This window comes from Falco naumanni, chromosome 2 (genome assembly GCF_017639655.2).
Source record: "Falco naumanni isolate bFalNau1 chromosome 2, bFalNau1.pat, whole genome shotgun sequence".
Classification (NCBI taxonomy): Eukaryota; Metazoa; Chordata; class Aves; order Falconiformes; family Falconidae; genus Falco; species Falco naumanni.
The window spans coordinates 31318543-31338983 of record NC_054055.1 but is presented as its reverse complement, the minus strand read 5'-3'; the positions used below and the strand labels follow the sequence as shown (position 1 = coordinate 31338983).

General features: G+C 38.0%; 2 long non-coding RNA genes across 12 annotated transcripts in view; one reads left to right on the top strand and one right to left on the bottom strand.

The window, feature by feature from the left end:
- LOC121083418 overlaps positions 1–20441 on the top strand; it is a 92168-nt gene that overhangs the window by 27323 nt on the left and 44404 nt on the right. For 6 of the 10 annotated variants that reach the window (XR_005826353.1, XR_005826352.1, XR_005826357.1 and 3 more), the window contains 4 exons: positions 329–415; positions 1109–1200; positions 5927–6078; positions 17681–17770. This is a non-coding gene — a long non-coding RNA (uncharacterized LOC121083418). Of the gene's footprint in view, positions 1–328; positions 416–1108; positions 1201–5926; positions 6079–11816; positions 16474–17680; positions 17771–20441 lie in introns of those variants that run through there. The other 4 variants (XR_005826351.1, XR_005826354.1, XR_005826358.1 and 1 more) reach the window with 3 other exon arrangements.
- The window catches only part of LOC121083420, a 79814-nt gene that overhangs the window by 55939 nt on the left and 3434 nt on the right, over positions 1–20441 (bottom strand). The window contains exons 1-2 of one of the 2 annotated variants that reach the window (XR_005826364.1): positions 9044–9056; positions 6919–6925 (exon numbers count right to left, since the gene is read on the bottom strand). The exons of the other annotated variant lie outside the window; for it this stretch is intronic. This is a non-coding gene — a long non-coding RNA (uncharacterized LOC121083420). Of the gene's footprint in view, positions 1–6918; positions 6926–9043; positions 9057–20441 lie in introns of those variants that run through there. 2 annotated transcript variants of the gene reach the window in all.

Here is a 20441-nt window from a genome sequence, read left to right as displayed (position 1 = left end):
ACTAACAAAACAGGAGAGATTTTTCAGTAAATGAATTCAAGTGTAAGCATAGGGTAACGCTTGCAAAAGGAGAATGAAGTTGAGCTATGTGAAAACATACTTCATCTATAAAGTCCTGCAGGAAATAATCATGAAAAAATACGTTTTCCTGTTCATAAACACACCTTAGGTACATGTGGTCTTGAGAGATGCAGTACTACTACAAATTCAGGTAGATGTTCTTTGATTGCATTACAAACAAGTCTGGCTAAGACATAAGTATCTGTTGCTATATAAGGCAGATAAGGTGAGGAAAGCATAATTTATAAAACCACCACCCTCCTTGCAGATCCTGCAATTCACATGGCTGGCAGATACAGAAGTAATTTCACAAATGAAAATGGAAGATGGAAAATCCATGAAGATTGTGTTGAAGGTTTGTTTCGCTTGACTTTCTCTAGGATTTTGAGGATTTCTATGATTATTTTATATATACACACACATATAATAGATGTATATTATACATATATATTGCTACGTATATGAAAATAAGTTTGAAAAGCTGTAAAAGACTAATTCGAGTTACATGCAAGAAATGTTTCAGAATAGGCTACAGGAGAATATTTTTGTGTAGTGCTTAAAACAGCTGCAAGAAGAAATCAGAGTTAATTCAGTTCTGGATCTGATAGTCATCAGAAAAAAAAAATATAGTAGATCTAAAATGAAGACCTTATGAATGTACAATATCTCTGGTTTAATAAAGAGACCAGAAAAAGGGTAAACATATTGTGAAAATGACTGACGGAAATGTAAAGAGTTTGAAGAATAATAACAGAAAGCTAGTTCAGCAGTCACATTGCAACAGTGTAAGAGATTCCACTGTAAATAAATGTTAGTGAAGTATAAAGTAGGAGAAAAGAAAATGGAACTGGAAATGGGAACTTTAAGCTTGCCATCATGCAAAGATAAAATAAAACGGAAGGAAAGCTTGGACCACGTGATGCTATCTGAGAAAGCCTCATTATTCGCTCAGTATAATTTTGCTAATATAATCTGAAATTACGTGAAACTAGAAAGCAGATTTTTTCAAATTTCTTCAACTTCTATTTTTTCTTTTTGTTTCCAATAGAGTAACACTGACTAAAAGGAAATCTGAGACCACTGTCTACAAATCAGATAATTTATTTGAAAAGGTAGCTGAAGAGACAGCAAACAAAAATGGTAATTGAAAATAGAAGTATCTGAAAATTTGAAGGGGTCTAGATTCTGTACCCCTGTTCTGCCCACTGAAGGTAGCAGAAGGCAGCCAAGATCCTTTCTGACTCACAGGCTGAGCGTTTGCCTGCTGTGGGGAAGTCACTGTCAGCCTGCCACGGGTCTGTCCCTCTGCCATGCCAGCAGCTCTCATCCTTCACACAGGTGTGGTAACAGGAGCATGAGACAGTATGCTACTCGCTACAGATTTTCACCTGCATTTAGTTTTCTTAGATGACATCTGAACTAGAAAACAAAAGGGACCACGGCCCCGTCAAGAGTTGGTAGCAAATTACAGCTCACGTTGGCGTGGCTAACCCATCTGCTCCTCTGAAGCAGGGTGGCCTGGTTCATACTGTCCACTAACACCAGTCTGTAACCCATGCTGTTCCCCAGACCTTGCTGCGTCTCACCTGACTGCTTGTTGGCCTGGGCCAAAAGCACACCAAAGAGCATGCAAACAGTTAAATGGCATGCGTTATCACACGGTGGAGCTCAAGTACATGCCCGGGCCCTGTTTAGCTCAGTAAGGTGTATGTAACCTTATGAACTGCATCCAGTTGGCAACAGTTACAACTGTACTAACCCGCTCTAAATTAAAATTGCAATGGCATAAAGCCCAATAATCTATAGGTATCTTTCAGACTACTGTTCCTCGAACAGAAGCGTCAGTGGGTGTATAAATTTGGATGTAATGTCTGACTTAAAAGGAAAGATAGTGTAGAAAATCTAAATTAAATTTTAGAATTAATTAATAAATTAATCCTAATTATTTGGGGAAATTAAGCAAGTCGGAGAAGTACAATAAAAAGCAAACCAGTACTTATCTGATGTGGAAGTATTTTTAAATGGGAACTGTAAAACCAGCTAGATGAGTGAATATTCTTTTCAAAATAAGCAAGGTTGCAATAAAGAAGTCAGTATATGACCATTTGGGTGAGCAGATTTAGTTTATTATTAAAATGCAGTTTGGGTTCCACCTATGTGGACCTCCCTGTAGGATAAAAGCCTGAAATACAATGCATTCGCTTATGGTGTTCTATTCTGAGACTTAAGAAGGACCTGATGCTGAAGTGGGCACACTTCAATATAAAATAGTGACCTCATGATGCACATGACGGGCTAAGTGCTTTACTAAATATTTATACAGATTTCAAAAAAGGATATGCAATATCTTGGGGTTAACATAATCTGTGTATCACCTGGACAGTTTTCCAGTATGTGATGTAATTACTATTAGGTTCCAGGTCATATTTTGACCTAGTGAGTTCACCAGTTATTTTCATGATCATTTCTAATTTTACAGGTTGTAGAAAACTATGTGCAAGATGCACAAAAAGGGGAAATAAAATTACACTCATAGGCTACTTTGTGACCTGGGATTAACTGCTTAAGTCTAAAGACAGAAAAAAAGGGAAGGGAAAATGTGGCAAGTCAGACAATGTTGGAACATAATGCGTTAGCATTCAGTTGAATATTGTCTTTCAAGTTACTCAGAGGTAAAAGAGAAGAAATGAACTGCTCAAATAATAACCACGTGCAGATTGTGAAAGGGGGTCAGCTTCTCTGGTGAGTGCTGAGGACATAAAGTACATAAATGAAATAAATGAAATAAATAATTTGAGCAAAATTTTAGATGTTATAGATCAGGGGTCCTCAAACTACAGCCTGTGGGCTGGATATGGCCCCTCAGGGTCCTCAATCCGGTCCCCGGTATTTACAGACACCCCCCCCCCCCCCCCCCCCCCCCCCGCCGGGGGTTGGGGGTGGGAACCAAGCAGCCACAGATGACTGCCTGCCACTGCATCTACGTGCCGGCCCCCTGGTTAAAAAGTTTGAGGACCCCTGTTACAGATCAAAGGAAAATGGCCAGAAGTTGAGAAGGAAGGTTGGGAGTAGGTGTTTGGAAACAATTCTTGATAAGAAATTATTCTTAATGGAACACTGAGAAGCAAATAGACCATCATAACTATTCAGCAATAAATTTGCCTATAGATAAAGTATTTGGAGAAGCAGTCCTGCAGAAATGCAGGCAGCTTTTCTGGAGGAACTGACTGGCTGTTCTGGCTTTACTGTATTGCCATCAACTGTATGTGCAACACAGTGGGGAACTATGTTGGGAAGAATCACTTCTGTACTATGAATGTACAATTCTGTACCTTTGGCTTGCTTTGTCTTCATTAGAGTTATGTTCTTTCAAATAACAGACATACATTCTTGGAAGCAATACAAAGTACATTTTAAAAAAGCAAGAAAATGTCAATGAACAATGTAAGAAAGTAGAATTATATACACATAGATGGAGAAAAATATGAAGCAAATCTATCAATATCTTACATATCTAGCTGAAAAAGTGTTCTTTCTTATAACGACCTCGTAATTTTGAAATGCAAATACATTATAAAAAATTATAATACTATGATCCCCTCAAGCACAGTTTTAGAAAATCAAATGAAACAACCAGACAAAGTATTTGAAGTTGTCCACTTCCTTCTGAATACATTACATATTCTAAATCTGTCTGAACTGCCAGGACTGGTAGTTCCTGTCTTGAGGAAAGAAGTCGTAAGACTTCTACGAAAAGAGATTCTGAAAAATGTTATGGCAGATAGTGCAGGTAAAACTATATGATAGAGAAGTGTTCATAAGCTGCTTCTCTCTTCATTGCAAGTACATTCTGTGTCCATCATTACTGCTTAAATAATCAGTTCTCGGGGGTTTGCTTCTCCCTGTTCCCTGAGGAAGTGAGGGGACACAGTTTTCAGAGGCTGCTGGAAGCTCAGTTGGAGTATGGAAAGGGGGAGATGGCTACATCAGAATTTTGGCTGAAGGGTAGAGGAATTGAAAAAAGGGTTTTCTGGAGGTGGGGAATGGGTGGCTCTGAGCAGCAGTGTAATGCTGCCGGGAGCTCTTAAGCTTATTTACTCATTTAGTATATTGAGAGCACACCTTAGGTATCATGGGATTTGGATCTTTTGCAGATGGATAGATTAACTAGATTACAAAGAACAACTACTAAATTTCAGGAATTCATTATGAAAGTACCCTATGAATAAACTATATGAATATTAAAAACCAAAACCAAACCATAGAAACCACTTTTTAGAAGAACTTTCATATGTGACAGTGGTGTAATTGCATAGTCTGTGCAACTGAAGTAGAGCAAAAAAGCAGAAAATCTGAGCTAGATGTCATAAACTGCTGCCCAGTTTTGCACTTTTTAAGATTTTTTTCTTCTTTCCAAGGAAATAATATGGAGGTTCCTGGGATAAACTATCTCTGGTTAAAAAAAGTTGTCTAGATTCTGTAAAGGTAGAAGACAGACGGTCACTGCAGCATTTACAGAAATTCTTTGATCTGTTTTAATCTTACATCCTTTATTTCACTTTTCTTGGTTCAGAATATTTCTGCTTTATTCAGACAAAACTCAATGAAAACAATGCAGAATGTGACATACTTGTACTTGTACCACAAACTATTAATTGTGTAATCATCAGAAAGAGACTCCTTAATATACTTCAGCTAGCAACATTCTACCTTTCAGCAGACATTATCTATGTTGAGTCAACAGAGATACAGGCTTTGAGTCAAATCTTCCATTATGCTTGATTCTCACAGAAAACTACATTTATGCCTGCCTGTCCATCCATCTGTCTACTTATTTACTAAGAATATTATAATTCTTGTTTTAGCTGTTAAATGTAAAGATAAAAGTTATAGAGTTACTAAGTAGAAGGTATGCCAAATCCCTGTTCTATCCAGTTCTTTCAAGAAAAGGAAAAAAAAAATCAGAACAAGTGACTTACTCCACTAAGTGTCATTACTGATTTCCAAAAAAGTTACTGAAGAGATGGCCAGATGTCTTTTGTTTGAAGGGTCTGTGGCCCCTACTGATCTAGAGTACCACAAAATTCCAAATAACATTGATACTCCCTGGTTTTACAGATGAAGCAAAATCAAAGAATGCTCATGCAAAATGACCAGAATAAAAGTCAACGCATAAAATTGTTGTATCTCTGTGTTAAAATAAAGTCTGGAAAAAGAAAATTATTTTGATTTCCAGGTGAATGTGAACTCATGGGAGAACACATGCGTGAAAAGGTTTTTGGAAATCAGGAGCTATGAGGCATGTTTTCAAAAGAGTTGCATTTGTTTAGTCAAGAGGCTAGGGAAAATAATATGGCATCTGAATATTATTGTGAAGAAGATGGTAATCAATTGTCCTTTGTACCCAGTTGTGGAAGGACAAGAAAAAATTATCTTAATTTACAGTGAAGAAGAACAGGCTACATATTTGAAAAATCCTTCTAAGTATGAGGGCAGTTAAAGACTGGAACCAGGCTATCTGTTGGTACTGGAACATCTTCCTCACTGGCAATTTAGAACAGATTAGACAAAAAGTCTATGTCATCACAATGCTCTTAAATCTATCTTCTTTCATAATTGTTGGGTCCACTCAATAAATAATCTCGATTATTAAGAATTAATTTGAAAAGGAAATTTGGAATATGGAGATGAAATTGGATAGTCTGAACACTATTCTGTTTCATCAAAAATGCTTCTGTATCATCAAAAATGCAGGTATCATTTTTTTTGTCAATAGATGAATACTTGTATTTTGTACGCCTTTCTGTTTTTTAATTTTCACTTATTTTAATTTTAAAGTTCATATACATGTGATTTCTATTTACAGATCATCAATAAGGATAAAGCATTTTACCTGTCCATGCAAGCAGTACAATTAGTCTGCTTACACTACCTGACCCTCCGGATAGGAAGCTGGTTCCAGCATTGTCAATACCCTTTTTCCTTGGCTCCTAATTCTCTCTAGTACATGCTTTTCAGGTATGTATAGTTTTGCAGATATTATGGGGAAATGCTCTGCATTCAAAAACACATGCAGTTTCTTTTAAGTCACATATAGATAACTGGAGTTATTTTGACAGAATATCTTAAAAAGTCTGATTCCTAAACAAAACCAGAACTTTGATGATTAATTTTACTTTTGGTGGTTAACAGCCTATTTTAACTAAAATGAGTAAAGCCTGTTAGTAATAAAAATGAAACCTAGTATCTATGCCGTGATAATGGAACCCTAAAGTGAAATTAGTTAGTGATATTAGAAAGTATCACTTGTATTTCTGCTCCAAACCTCAAGACATTTTATTTTCCTGTACTCAAAAACATTAAAGAATATATATGGTTCATGTTCCCAACATTCATGGCCCTGATTATAATGTGAATCATTCATGTATATGCTTTTGTTAGAGCTTAAAATATGTAACATAAGAGAGCAAGGGTACTGAAGGAATGAAGACCATTTGCCTATTCAGAATACTGACAGAATTCAGTCTATTCAGAATACTGGCTAGCATGTCTGTTCTTTCTAAGAAGTTCAGTTTGAAGGATGATGAGAAAACCATTTATATTTATTGTGGTGCTAATCTGTTAGCTGCTTAAGGACTTACATGCTCATATCAAACAATAATTAAAGTCTTCAAATTAAAGTGTTTCTCTTTCAGTGGTTTTTCTTGTATTGGGTCTGTGACAGAAAAGGTTGTAAACATTTGCAAATGGACATTTTATTGTACCTTCTTCCCTCAAATTGTGGTAGAAAAGTTTCAATTATTAGAAGCAGCTGCGTTAAAAACGTGAATAGTGTACGGAGAATTGCGTGGCTGTCACTGTCAGCCTCCCAGAGAGGAAAATCTGAATAAGAGAAGTAGCACCCCTTCACTTTTGTAGCTTGCTCTGTCATGTTATCTTGATATAGAACCAAAGGGTTCCAGTATCACTTTTCTGTTTAATACTGCACTTGAATGGCTTTGGGTTTTGTTTTGGATTTTTTTTAAGTAGGAGATATCTACCTATGCTACATGAGAATTAACTTAGAAAGAGACCACCAAAATCTTAAAAGCTTTATAATACAAGCCAGTCTGGAGAAAGACTGTTGTCAACTTGAATAGAATTATTCAAGAATATGAGTCACATACCACAGCACCTTTATATTAATACAGTTTAGGCAGAAGAAAAACAGTATAGGTCAGAGAAGCTTTTGGAGGAACATGTCTAGAAAATAGCTTCAGAATGTTTAACTCACATATTTTTTTACAAGGGTAGGAAAATATAATTCCTGGATAGAAGTGAAATAGTGCTTTAAAAAGGCCTCTGAACATTGAGTGGCTGGACTTAAAGTTTCATAAAGAGAGAATAATGGTTCTGAATTGTGAGATGCTTTATGAATTGAACAAATTGAGAAAAATGAAAAAAACCACTAAGGCTTATTTTACTTACAATTGAAATCTGAGGTTGTCTGGTTTTACTTGTCAGAACTTGCTTTTCAACATGTATGTTAATAATTTTTGTAATTTAACATTCACTTTTATATTTCTACTTTGACATTATAAAAGGCAAACTGTATTTTCAGCTTTTCCATTTTACTGAACAGCTTAAAAGTAATTTTTGTTGACAAAGGAAAAGATATATTTAAGCAGAGAGGATTTATTATGATGAGAAATTTAGTTCTGCATATCTTCAGAGGCCAAATGCAACTACTACAGAAATGGATCCCCAGTAAGATGTCTCTGTTTTGGATAGTATGATACTCAAAAAAATATAAAGCTAATCATAATGGAGGATCTAATCCCCATTTTCAAAGGTGCCAATGAACTTATCATTTAATAATTTTTAAAATACCACTTACAGATTAAGTAAGGACATTCAGAAACAATAAGAATAATTAAAGGGTTGTTAGGAAGAAAAAGAATATATGCAGTTTGATTAAGTGAGGTAAACAACCATAGACAAGGAAATTGGAATGATACAGTATTTATTTAAGTTGGCAGGAGACTGCAGAATTGGAGGTAGAATTGGGAAAACATGGTGTGCAGTTATTCTGAGTTATTCTATTTTAGCAGATTAAATGTTTTAAAGTGGTGGTAATCCCCTTATTTAACATAACCACAATTGGATTGGACAAAGTAGTACAAACTGTACTTCAGAAAGACAATCCTATGTTTGGATATAGGTTGGAAAGTATAAGTTTAACATTTAGGAGTCTGGAAGTTTTTTGGCCAATTTTGAGAAATAAATATGAAAATGTCAGAATCAAGAAAATTTTTTTCTCTGGAGTACTAGGAAGTGTATTTATGTGTAGTTTTGGGCTCTCCAGGCTAATATTGTGATGTACAGTAACAGTATAAAGAGACAGTTACTTTCTTAATGCAGTTAGTGTGTGTGTGTTAATTTGTATAGCCCAGTTTTCTATCTAAGTTGGCCAAAGCACAGAGAGTTATTCTGATTGTACATTTTTTATAAAAAGCACGAATAACTCATCTGGGATGCTTTTGGCTGCTGTTTTGAGTAGTTGTGTAGATGAATTTCACTGCTAGCGTGTATGTGCCCCATGAGTGCAAGGACAAATTCTTTGGACAAGCAGAGTCCATGAGATGGTATCGGCAGACTACCACTTGAAGCACCCTCATATCCACTGTTCTCAGGGCATTAAATAGTGATGTGAGTACAAACATCCATGATCTCGTTATTTCCATCATACCACAAGGATGGAAATAATGCAGTGTATGTACTGTCTGATTCATTTGACTTTATATGTAACAGTATAATTATTTTCATGCAGTAAATTGAGTCTCCTTATGACCATTAGCAAAATACAGTTTGAGTTAACATGCTAGATATACCTCTTCATATATAGGTAAAGGAATCATAAATTACTGGGGTTAAAGATTTTGGCTAGTGTAATTCTTCAGAGAGTAACACGTCCCGTGCCATTTTCCAAGAGGAAGCATACAACAGGGGAGGGAGGGAGAAGACTTCCCTCGAACAGAAATCAGTTTGTTTCTAAATTCCACAAGTAAAGCTATAGTTATGACTTAAAGACAGTTTGCCTTACTCAATGCCCTAAAAGCTGTGATTCTGAGCTTCTGGGACATATCCATTACCAGCGTCGACTTTTATCATCGGGGACATCTGATGGAGGCAAGAGGAGTGTGATTCCCAGCACAAGTTGCTGCCCATGCACTTAGCAAGGGATAAAAGATTCATCAGCAATATGGCATGTCTTTGATTTGTGTATTTTAAAATCCAGGGCCTGAAAAGACCTATTTTATTGCTTGCATGCTCCCTGCAGGGACCTTGATAGTGACCAGCTTTGTGTTGAATGCCTTAGGTATTTATAGCCCCGATAGTAGTGATTGATTTTCAGTACAGTGTTGTACATAGTGCTGAGTGACTTGCCCATCATGTGGCTTTTCTCTCTTATTCTCTGACAAGCTATCCAGCTTATTAGAAACAATAAACACCAGAAACAGATTCCCTTCTGTGACTGACTGCAGAAGCAAATGTACCATTACAAATCAGTGACAGAGCCCTCTGTATCTACAACTTTGCAGGAAGGGTGAGGGGGCTAGCAGTTCAGTGTCAACTACCAGTGCCGCAGCACTTTAATTTGCTGTTTCAAATTCAGACTGGAGTAGTATCCATAATCTCCTAACCAATCACTAATCCTCGGGGATTTTGAACTGCCAGCCTGCAAGATGTCTATTTTTACATAGGGGTCCGTGCAGCAGAGAAAAGACATTCCTCATAGGAACACTGGATGCATTACAGAATGCTACCCTTTGGTCTTTCTTGTGAACAAGGAGCAATTTTCTGTTGGTTTTGCGTTGCCCTTGCCTCTTTCCAGAAAAAGTAGCCATCATCACAGCCTGTCTCAGAAGACAAAGGACTGAAGTGTGGTACCACAACAGGTGACTAATTCAGTTTACACAGGTCTAAGACTATGTGATCAATAGTTCTCAGACTTACAAAAACAGCAACATTGATCTGAAACACTTGGTTATGGTTTTGCTGTTATACGTTGTATTATCAAGAGCTTTTACTAGGAGAGATCCTAGGCAGTAACAGGTCAATTAAATCAGCTTCTAGGTCATCTTTCAAGATCAGTGAAAACATCTCAGCGTTTTCTCTCCCAAAAGGTTCTGTACTTTATCTACATTGTGCGCAAAGTTGACTGAAACCACAGCCTTGCAACTACATGGTACGTGCCACATCGTATGTCTGTGGTACACAGAGAAGTCCTCTCCTCATTAAACTTTGAAAAAACGATACTCCATACAGTGTCATCTTCATACCTTAATGTATGAAGGGTCTGGGTGACAGGCAGTTCTATTCAGAGACAGGGATTTGCTCATATTCAAAATCTCAGTGATGCTCAGGGGTTACTTTGCCTCCGTATAAATACATCAGAGTTGGGACCCGTTGCCTTGAACAAAAGTACATTTGGGTTTGGTTTTCAGGGGCTTACTGAACAAGTGCCGACAGTCAATGTGATAATTTATTATATGTTTTGTCAACCAGCCAGTGAGGGGCAAGACCATCTTCAGGAACTTCTATGTGACATACGACTCTGAATTAAGCCAGCAGAACCAGGCAACATTTGGGGTTAGAGCTGTAATGTTAAAGGTTCTGAGCCTTTCTAGCCTTCAGCATGTCTAACCATAGCAGGGAGCCTACAGCGATGACCTGGCTTCCAGAGTAACCTTTTTCAAATGGGGACTCCTAAATGTGCACTTGTTCATAACAGATGTGAGTTGGTGTCCCATTCTAACCAGTGGGGTGCTGACAGCTCCTGAGAAAATGTTTTGTTTACCTGTTTAATAATGTGGGGTTTGAATGCTTTTTTTTTTTTTTTTTTACCATTCTTTGTGTCTTGTGAAACTTCAAGTACAGTCTCTTTACCTGCTTAGCCAAACATACCCTTCCAAAATAATAATCGCATCCTGCAGCCAAACCCAGTATGATTATAGCTGATAGACTGGGTGTTGCCTAGGTGAAATCTGCTGACAGAAACTATTTTGCAACAGTACAGATCATTTTGTGTCAAATAGACTCACTTTAACTAGAGTTACTCATAAACCTAAATGAAAAGACTTCCTGTTTGAGTATCCTGGCATCATTGGTCTCCCTTAACCTCTTCTACTTCAATAGTACAGGACTGTTTAATAGCTTTAACACTAACTGGAGTTTACGTAATTTCTCTAAAAGTGCATTTTTCTGCAATAGCTGCTTATCTTCTTCTGTACAGCGATACAATATACCTTACCTTGTAGTAAGCTTTCTGAAAGGCCTTTGTTTATATTTTTACCTAAGAATGGAGAGCTGTCTTACCTATCCACATAATTTTTTACAAATAGAAAGTGGGCTTTCCTGTCAGCTGGAGAAATATTCCTGTGCCTTTTAAGGCACACAGCAGGGAAAATGGGAGTATACTGCATGGGTTATGAATCTCCTACTGAAATAATAGGAAACTCACGCTTCTGCTGTTTTAATTATGGTGTTAACTGTGCCCACTTAGGGTCCACTGCCAAACTGTAGAAACAATGCCCTCCTCCTTTAGAGGAAGCTTGAATGGTTTTATCTTCAGTTTTCTGCTTCAGTTTTAAGATAAAGTTTACATTGATGCCTTCAGCTGTAGTTATTAGCAAGTAATTTTCTTAGAATGGGGCTTATTTCTGTGGATTGGCAAATGTTCTTCTCTTCATTTCCACTCCCTACTATTCTTTCAGATTCTGCTTGCAGAAAGACCAGCAGGGTTTTAAGAGCACAATATGTATGACTGCATCTTTTCCTCTAATGCATCTTCCCTAACAGTGGAAAAGAATGGCGCTCTCAGAATGTGCTCATCTAAGCTTCCAGTTCCCCAGGATCTTGGAAGGACTTCTGTGCAATAGCAGCTTCAGCATCTGCTGCAGATAGCAGGCAAACTGGCGGATGATTGGCAGGGCTAAGAAGAAATAGATTTCCAGCACAGGGGCAATGGACTCTTCTTCAGAGACTTTAATTACAGCACCCCTCTAACACTTCTTCAAAACAGCAATAAGTGTTTTAAAATCACACAGGGAAAAGATGGACAGAGATCAACTTTTCACCGTCTCTATCAATAAAAAAATGAGGTCGCATCAGATGAAGCTGGCTGTAGGCAGATACAAAGCAAATAATACTCTGAATTGTATTGTTTTATGTGTTCATGGGTGATACACTCATGACATTCGTTGCCTAAAGACCGTATGGATGAAAGAAGTTCACGTGGATCTATGGAGAGACTGCGCAAGACCTTGGAAGAGAGATCTAGTAAAGGTCGCTGACTAGATGAACCACATCAGGCTCAGGAAACCCCCTGAACTAAAACAAAGTTGGATGCTGGAACCCATGGGCATTCTCAAATGTGCTTGTCCTAGTCCTGCTGTTCTCCGAGAGAGTATTTGGACAAGAATTGGCTTATGTCTGCTGTTGGTGATGGGTGAATGGCCCAAGTGTGTGCCTGGCCTGAACCAGTCTGACCTTTCTCGTATTCTTAAAATAGGGTTTATTTATGAATCTTGGCCTGCTCACAGTCTTAGCAAAAATGAAACAGGACCTTCTCCTCTTTAATTCAACTAACTAGAGCCAACCTTAGTCAGTCATTCTCGTTCCTTTTACTGCACTGTCAGCTTTGCTAACTACATAGTCTGTGGTATTTCAGAGATTTTACGGCATACGTTAATAAAATGCCTCTACCTCACCTCTTTTTCCTCATTTAATCATGCCCTTACCTAAACCGAAATTTATCCATCTGTACCTCTTTAGAAACTTGTTGCTACAATTGTAATTTTGAATAGTGACTTTTCTGGTTCCTTATGCTGGCCTTCAGATTCTCTCTACTACAGACAGGAAACCTGTAAGCCTGCCAAAAGAAAAAAGAGCAAGAAAATGAATAGAAAATCCATGGGATAGTGGTGTTTCCATCACAGTAATTTGGGAGGAGGAATTTAATTCTGAACCTTGCTAAGTGAATAAATCAAATCCACAGATCTGTAATGCCCAATCTGTAAGTCGTGTTCCAAAAATCAGCAAGTCAGGATCACAACCTTTGGACATTCTCAGAAATAACTTTCCTTCTTTTCCTTTCAACTTGATGAGTTGTCCTGAGAGTAGGTTTATCCTCCTAAGTCACTTAGCAAGGACATGGAAATTCAATGGGAAGTCTCTATATTTAGCAGAGATTAAGGTGGTCAATGCTTATATTCAGTTCCCTGGTTAAGCAAAAAGTCCTTCCAATTTTCAGTAGATAGGCATAGGTGAACACAGCTAGGGCTCAAGGAGGAGTGGAATAGGAAGGGACAGAGTAACGGGGGGGATCTAGAAGCCTTCATAGCATCCTTTCACCTTCTGCCTCCTGCTGCTAGTAAATCTGCACCTGAACAGCCAGTGCTTTAAAAAAAAAAAAAAAAGCCTCTTCTGTTTGGCTTTTTACTTTTAACACCTCAGGTGTTGAGCAAATGAAGGCAAACCTCTGTGCCAGGGCTCTGTCTCTTTAACTTTGTATGTACACCAGCAGGCACAGTAGGAACCCATTCTGTTTTGAACATACTATAGCATAAATGGACAATAAATCAGAAAGGAAGGAATCCACATTTTCTGTTACTTGTGTGGCCTCCTGGAATGATTAATATATGTTTAATGAGTTCTACATGTATGCTTTTTTTAAATTAAATGCTTCTTTTTTAACAAGACCACTTAAAATTAAGTATGGAAGTAGGGCAGCCGGTATTAAGGTTAAATTTACCATAGTATTTTAGAAAAACACAATAAAAATACTATGCACCACATTTTTTGATGCCAAAGTTTTAGAGAAAATCAAACCACTGAAGGGGTGGAAGTCACTGGCAGAGCAGTTGGAACTGCAACCTACGGAATGCTGAACCTGCTTCTGATAGCTTTTTTTTTTCCCTTTCCTCTTTTAATGTACTCGGCTATTTTATATTAATGACTAGTATGTTCAAAATTGAAAAATCCACTGGGGAGATGAAAAAGCAGGCAATTACATTTTTTCTCATCAGGTCCATGAACAAAAACTGTAAGAGGGTGAGATGTACTAGTTCTAAAGTTTTGATGGTTGTGCTGACCAGAAACAATCACTTGAGTTCACCAACTAGTAATGATTATTCTTTGTTGAATAAATCAGACTTCAGTGCAGTGCATTCTGATTTTTTTTCTTGCATGTTATGTACATCTATGGTTATTAAGTTGAACTGATAAAAAATTAAATGTTCTTTTGCTACAGTTTAATTAAATTCCATTTTCCATCAACACGCAATTTACAAACTATAGTTGGAAGACTGAATCATGTGGCAAAGAAAAGCCATTAAATTTTCTACCGTAAAATGTAAAAATTAAGAATCAGAAGCTAGTTATACAGAGAAATTAAATAAAAATTGTACAGGCATGAAATAACAATCTGGATAGCAAAAAAATCATACTTTGTAAAGAGGGTATATTTAGTCGAATGAGGGCCCTTAAAATGAAAAATAAAATAAAGTCAGATATAAACCCAGACCAAAACAGACTGCGTAAGACAAGGTCTTTCTGTTTTAAAAGGTAGCTAGAATTGATAATTCAACTCAGAGACACAAACCAACCCACCCCGGCTGCTGATAACATGCACTTGTATTTCTGGGTCCTAAACAAACACAATATGGGCCTTGCAAGTGCTTTAGAAAACCCTGGTTAATAATCAGTTGTCCAGGAGTCCTCTCTGACCCACACAGGCCCTCCTTCGTCTTGGAACAAAACCCCAGCAGCTGTGGCTTAGACGAGCCATCACGGTGCAGTAAGTGCACCCCTCGCCACTGCCTCTGCCGCCCCCCGCTCTCCCACCACCTGGAGCCCGAGAAACCCGGGCCTGCGCCTCACGTTCAGAACAAATTGAAGAAAGATGGGCAGCTGAGTTACCGAGAGCTGCCTCAGAGTAAGGCAGGAGGAGATGACCTAGGGTTAGATGACCCTGACTATCAAGTGTGTTGCCTTGACAAATAGTAATTGCTCGACAATTGCTCTAGGCTTGGAAAACATATGTTATCATGTTCATGCTGTATCCACTGATAGAGATTGTTTTCATTACATGTGCTGGATATTTCTAACTGCACTGAACCTACTGATGTGTGAAAACATACATAAGTTTGAACCAGAGGTCTCAAACTTGAAAGTCTAAAACTTGAAAATCTCTCCTTTGTTCAGGTTATTCCTTTTGGCTAGCAGTTTTCTGTCTTTAGTTTAAGAATCAGTCTATGTCCAGCATCTACAGTGGTCTTTGAAATGCCTTTTTTTTTCTTTTTTTTTTTTTTTTTGAATGGTGTCTTTGTTAGAGCTGGAGAAGTTTCAATGAAATAATATCTCAGTTTTGTGCTTGGTGCATGCTATTGTATTAATTATCTCCTTGTATAGGTTTCACCATTAAGGCTGTTGGACACATTAAAGAATACTTCACACACAGCTCGGTATTTAAGGCATACGCAGCTCAGCATTGATTACATATTCTATACACTGTAAGAACTTAAATTTTTTGGTCTGTTCTGTAACAGAACTTCCTTTTCAAATACTGTCTACAGTAACTGTTTCCTCCCCTTTCAGCAAAAGTTTTAGTGATAATATAAATGTGAGCCTCTTTCAGTTGAAAAAGATCATCTTTGAAATGAAGTATTCCTTTTTCTGAAAAGCCATCAAGTCTCTCCCTGAAAGAATGTTGGGTGTTTATGTTTTTTCTTGTACCTTAACACATGTGCACTTAAGCATCAAGAAGCTTCTCAGTGCAAGAAAAGCTGTAGAGAGACCTAAAAGATCATAGGAAAAAAAATTGGGGGGGTATAGATTACTAAAATAATTTAAAAAGAAGGAATGGGAGGCAGCATACAATGTATTGCAGTCATAGGGGCTCAAGTGGTTCGAGAGGTGTATGCTTGCTGTATTAAAGAAAAGGCAGCGGGAGTCTGTCAGGGGTCAGTACATGATCCATCATGACCTCAGGGGCACAGAGAGGTAGAATCCTTGTGGCATGATTTGCAAGAGAATATGTGGGCTTTGATTCATTCATTTACACAGCATCAGAAGGTAAACAGGATACTGCTTTCTTATTTGACGAAGGCTTCAGTCATCCAGCTCAGCATCTTCCATTAAACTTTTTCTCTTTCCCTCTGTTTTCATGTGCCTCTTGCGTATTTCCAGCAGGCTGTCCCTCCAGAATGATGAATCGTACACATGAGAAAAGGACACTTTTGCTGCTACTTGTAAATTTGTTGTTGTATGACACAACCTGCCATTATTTTAATTGTTGCTTTCAAATGAAGTGTCTGCCAGCCTGTATGATGAAACCATGTGTTACTAACAACTACAACAGTAATACCTAGTTCTAATATATAGATATATATATCTATATCTATATCTCCAGGTGGTGGGAGAGCGGGGGGCGGCAGAGGCAGTGGCGAGGGGTGCACTTACTGCACCGTGATGGCTCGTCTAAGCCACAGCTGCTGGGGTTTTGTTCCAAGACGAAGGAGGGCCTGTGTGGGTCAGAGAGGACTCCTGGACAACTGATTATTAACCAGGGTTTTCTAAATATAAATATTTTTATCTATAGATCTTGACCTTTTTTTAAGCCAGGAATGAGATATTGTTCCTTTTAAAACTCACAGAGCTCAGGCAAAAGTGGCTGAGGCAAGATTCAACAGCATTTATATCTGCTCATTGCTGGGCCGATGGACTGATGGTATGAGGACGAGACAGCTCTTCTAGGCTCTGAGTGCCGCTGACACGTAGCCCAGCATCTATGCAGTGCTTTGTGCAGGCTCTCCCACTGCACCCAAAACTTCCCCTATTCCAACAGGAGGAGGCTTATGGCTTCCTTCCACAACTCCTGCAGAAGGATCCTTCCCTGGGTGAGATGAGGCTTTTAGTGCTCTGTCCCGGCCAGGTCTTCATATCCAATGTGAAGAGTGTGGAAGACTGGTGCAGATTTCAGTCACTGTAATTTTTGGTTCTTTTATGTAGAGATACGATATAGCATGAGAACTCCTTTAAGGGAGATCTTCCTTGCTGGATTAGCTTTTTGACATGTGGTACACCCTGCTAACTAGGCACCTTGCCTCCAGAACTATGAGTTTTATATTTTGAAAGACAAATACACAGGTAAACAAAATGTCACTAAACACTTGTTTCATTTTAGACTTTTTATAACCTTAGTATATGTAGCCTTGGGACATCCTGTAAGCATTATTTTGTCTCTTAGGTTCAGTGAGATGTAGGATAGTTTTAGTTGTCCCTATCTAAGAATCAAGAAGCTGTTGGTGGAATTCTGAGTCAGGGACAGGATTAAGGCCCTCACTTGGACTCCCATTCCAAATGTTGGCCAAAACACCATCCATCTTCCACCTTGATACAGATTTAACACCAGCTGTATGACTTAGCCTGAAAGGTCTGTAGGAACAGTAACTAGCAATTGGCACTCAGATGGTGGGATGAAAGAGAGAGCAATTAATGTCTTCATCAATCCAGTTTATTTAAGCACGTTCAGGAAATTATGCTAAGATGCTTAATTTCTTTTTTCATTTATTTACAGGCCTACTTTATCTGTAGTGCTGAGCTGTTGTCATAATTTGGTTTTTATGACTTGCATCAAGCATGAAGCTTTCAAAACCACGTGTCAAAGGTAAGTTAGTTCAGTAATATTCTTATTTGTATACGTCCCTAAAAATAATGTACATTTGCAGGGGAAGTTTTCAGCACTTAATTGAAGGCTTAGCTCTGTTGATCAGCCACAGTCCTGAGTAAAGGGTATGGAGCAGTACGCACTCCTGCAGGGAGTTCTAAGAGAGGTTTTCTCCCAGTCCTCTCCAGTACACTGAGGGAGCGCTGGGTACTGCACCAGCTTTTAAAATAGTGCAACCTGATCCTTTCTTTACAGCTCCAAGGGTGGGGGTGGGGAGCAAAGGTGAAAGAATAGTAGCCCAGATCCTCCTTCCCATTTTGGGTCTGGTTTTCTCTGTTGAGTGAAGAGGGCATTAATTGTGCATGACCGCTATGAGACGGGACCCTTTGCTCTCACCCTTCACAGTTCTTGTGACATAGGCCAGGTTTAATCTAGTCTGAGTTAGGAGAAACGAAGTACACTTAGAGGGTTATAATGAGCTTCCCCCTCATTTTCATTTTCCCTCACTGGTATGTAAATCATTGCTTGTAAGGGATAAGGATCTGTGGGAGTTACGAAACTGAAGTGATTGCACTAATGTGGAGCTCCTTCTAGTTAGTTTGCAGTGTTTATCGCACTGTTTAGTGTTGTAAAACTAAAATTAAACAAGCCCCAAATCAAAAGAGACTATCTAATATTTCCCTAACCAACTAGTAAAAGGAAAATGGACAAACCAAAGTAAATTACTAAACAGATCTTTACAAAGAAGGATAGACAATGTGCAAGCCAGGAAATGAGTTTGTTGGAGTTTCACTTGTGGGTAGGGATTTAAAAGTTATTTGGATATAGTAGTTCATAGATTTAACTTGGAAAGACTACCAACATTAATATTTAGTCAGTAGTTGTGGCAGCCAATCAGTACACTGTCATACAGTGGAATCTTTGTGAATTTTATTATTTTATAAGAAAGGATGTTCATGCATATACTACATTCAGCCAGAAACAAGGATACTAAGAGTCCTGAAAAAGTACAGTGGTTTCAATACTCCATTTTGCCAGCTAGTGTTGCCTAGTTTTCAGTGTATTTATTTTTTACTTCTTCAGGCAGTCTAAAGGGCTTATTTCTCATCTGATGAACTACTACTGATTTCCTAATTTCCATTCATCTTTTATAAAAGATTTATTTGTAGCTGTAATCCATGCTGAGCGCACTTTTTTAGCCGGGGCTGGGTATATCTTGTATACACATTATGTATGCACTGTACAGTAATGCCCCGATTAGCTAATACCATCAATACTTATGTAATATTCAGAATTTTAACTGTTCATGTAGAAAATATTCATGAAAACTACTACAGTACTTAAAATATTCTGAAAAATATATTACTTTTTATCAAGCACTAATGTCAAACTTGAGAACTGTTCTATCAGACATCCATCAAAGTAGCCAGAGGATAAGACCCAGAATCCAGAAATAGGTTCAAGAGAAGGAAGTGGGGAAAACAATACTTCTCATTTCCACATACTAGAAATGAAACCTGCACAAAGATTTCTCCAAGAATGCTGTCAGTCTGCAGTTAGAAGGATCATGCCATCGCTGGCTAGCTGTGGGAAGGGAGAGAGAGTTTTCTTTTCTTTCCCACTTTCTGTAAAACACCAGTTACTATAAAAGGATAGCTGGAGCTGTGCTGCTTTCTTCCTGCGCCTCAGGCTCCATTTTTTTATAACTTTTTTTTTTCTCCCCCTGTATCTTACCCATTGTGAATAACTACTGCACTTTCCTGCTGTTAATAGTTTTGTCATATGGCTGTAACAATACAGAATGGGCATTTCAGATAACTTAAGAGTTGGGTGCAGACTTCTAAAAAGCAGTAACTGGACTTGCAGTGCTGTTGGTTATGCATGGCTGCTGCTTGTTAAAGTGCTACTGTGCAAAAGCTGAAACACTGGAACTGCCTGCTTGCAGAACCAGGGAGACTCTGCTGTCTGTATTAGTCACATAAGTTAGTAACACCCTTTACAACTGAAGAGATAGAAATGTGTTTAGAGTTTTAAATGAAAGCTGTAGAAATCCGTAGCATAGGCCTTTATGGTCACCAGAGAAAACTGCTTGTTATCATTAGGAATTATGAGGCTAGATTTTTTTAAAAGAACTGGGGGGTGAAGTACAGAATTACATTTTAAAAAATCAAAAAGTATCAGACACCAACTGGGACAGTCAGAATGGTCACAGGTACAGTACTACAGCAGAAGTTGACCGATAATCTTTTTCAAGCATGAAAAGAGAAAGGAATGGTCATTCAGGTAATCATACGCTAAATTACTCACATGTAAATCAGGCAATCAAAAGAAAAGCAGACTTTGGTATATTAATAATAAGCAAGCCTTATTTTTATAAACCCCCCAAAATATTATCTTGATCTTGCAGACCTGAAAAGTCTTTGTGTGGTAACATAAAATTAAATAAAAACTACATACTGTATAAGTTAAAATGCATGTTTCGACCTCCCAGTGAGTTGATACAGTTTCACTTTTCTTTGTACTCTAGTAACTGAACTCTAGTCTCCAATGCTTTTTGATAGTTAAACCAGAGGGGCTTTTAATGTGAGGAGATATGTATGTGTATGTGCATATATATCTGTACCTGCTTCCTTAATGGATTTGTTTAAGACTTACATGTAACACAGAGAAA